We start from the raw sequence: 1,796 nt of genomic DNA, 5'->3' as shown, positions 1-1,796 counted from the left end.
GTTATTGTATTGTATTTGATCAAAAGGGCTGCAATAATGTCTGTTCGTTTGGTAATTCAAATTTTATAATTATACGTGAAGCTTTAAGTACCTGAACTAGAATGCTCATCTCTTCAATATGATATGGACCATTTTTTTGCTTTTTAGGATAATTAAATTTATAGCACTCGATGCTTCACTGTTTACAAAACTAGCCCCGGATCATTTTTTTCTTGAACTATCAAACTGGTGGGAATTTGATAGAAATGAAAATTCTGAGTTGGCAATTGAAAAATTTGGGTTGGGGTTTTATGTGAATTTTGATACTTGAGTGAGAAATGGATGAAAGAAGGTGCTAATTTTCTAAATGGCAAAGTTTTAAGTGCTTGGTATGTAATTTCCCCTTGCTGTTTCTGTCTTCTTCCATATAATATACCGAGTCATTTGTTTGTGATAATTGCCTACAACTTGCAGTATTTCAAGCCTGGTGTACTGTTTGAGATCCGAGAATATTGAGTCTGTAATGTGCAACGGTCAATGGATTTTGAAGGATAAAAAGATCTCAAATCTAGATGAGGTTTGTATTGCATTATTTCTTTCATTAAATTTTGAATTATAATGATTATTTTTCTGCTGTTCAATGCGGTATATTGATGGTTTTTTCTTCTTGTACAGGAAGAAGTATTTTCTTTAGCAATGAAAGCTTCAAGCGATATTATTAGAAGGGCAGGCATTGCCCTTCCTCATAGGTTCAACTTTTTCTAATGACATCTGGAACTGAATGTGCAGTTTTGCACACCAAGGGTTTGTTTCTAATGTTCGTTTTCCTCTATTAACTGTAGCATCATGCTGGTCTCCCCTTCTCCTTTGTTTTGCATGTATGATCTGTTCGATTTACTTCAAATCAAACTAACAAATAAAATAATATTCATGTATTTTCTATTTTGGGTTTGCTACCAAATAACTCATTCATCTCCTTACTTCTTGGAGAAGATTGATCTTCTCTTACATTTAACATGATCACGAGTTAAATGTTAATCAAAAGATCTCAGTTAAATGAAAATGTAATTGGATGATCTTGTACCTGGTCGACTTAATTGGCTCACCTAGTGATACATCCTAGAAAAATGGTTTTAATCATGCAAGAATTTCAAAGCATTTTGAGCAAGAAACCATTGCAAATATGAATACATAATCATTTGAGCTTTGATTTAGTCAAATTTATACTCGAATTGAGTGACTCACAAGACGAACCCAAAAATGCTAACTTCGATCCAACCTAAGTCTCGTTAAGGTCAGATGAAACCATTTAAGTGTAATTGGAGGTTGTCGATTGAATGTTCAAATAGATTACAAATATGATAAGGTTATAGTAAAATCGAACGTCTTGGTGATACGAATTCAACGAGCCTAAGCTTACTTAATTTTAGCATCATTAAAGCATTTAAATATTAATAAAATATTATCCAATAAAGAGAACCACTCTTGGTTGTCTGATGGAGATTCATACAGTATTTATGGAGTATGTTGCTTCAAAATTTATAAGTAGAGCCCAACTTCCTTCATGAAAGTGGGCACTTGGGATCCAGACCTAGAATTTGAGAAGGCAGATCTAAGCACTGGAGTATTTTTGAGCTCCACCATTGCCGGGCTGCCGCCGTTGCACTCCATCGCCGGACCGCAATCGTCGAGCTCCAACATCGTCAGATTATCATTGTCGAGATCTACCACTGTTGAACCGTCATCGTTGATATCCACCACCGACAAACTGCCACCATCGAACTCCACCACTATCAAACTCCCATCGTTGAGCTCCA

The 1,796-nt window shown here is 35.4% G+C and overlaps 1 long non-coding RNA gene across 1 annotated transcript; it reads left to right on the top strand.

The window, feature by feature from the left end:
• The first annotated feature begins 385 nt into the window (after positions 1-385).
• Positions 386-959, top strand: LOC110035470. Its single transcript, XR_002295145.1, has 2 exons — positions 386-556; positions 655-959. It is a non-coding gene; the product is annotated as an uncharacterized LOC110035470 (long non-coding RNA).
• Positions 960-1,796: the final 837 nt, after the last annotated feature.

The sequence above is a fragment of the Phalaenopsis equestris genome, unplaced genomic scaffold (assembly GCF_001263595.1).
Source record: "Phalaenopsis equestris unplaced genomic scaffold, ASM126359v1 Scaffold197810, whole genome shotgun sequence".
Classification (NCBI taxonomy): Eukaryota; Viridiplantae; Streptophyta; class Magnoliopsida; order Asparagales; family Orchidaceae; genus Phalaenopsis; species Phalaenopsis equestris.
Note: the sequence above shows the minus strand (reverse complement) of the source record. Positions and strands in the feature narration are given on the sequence as shown.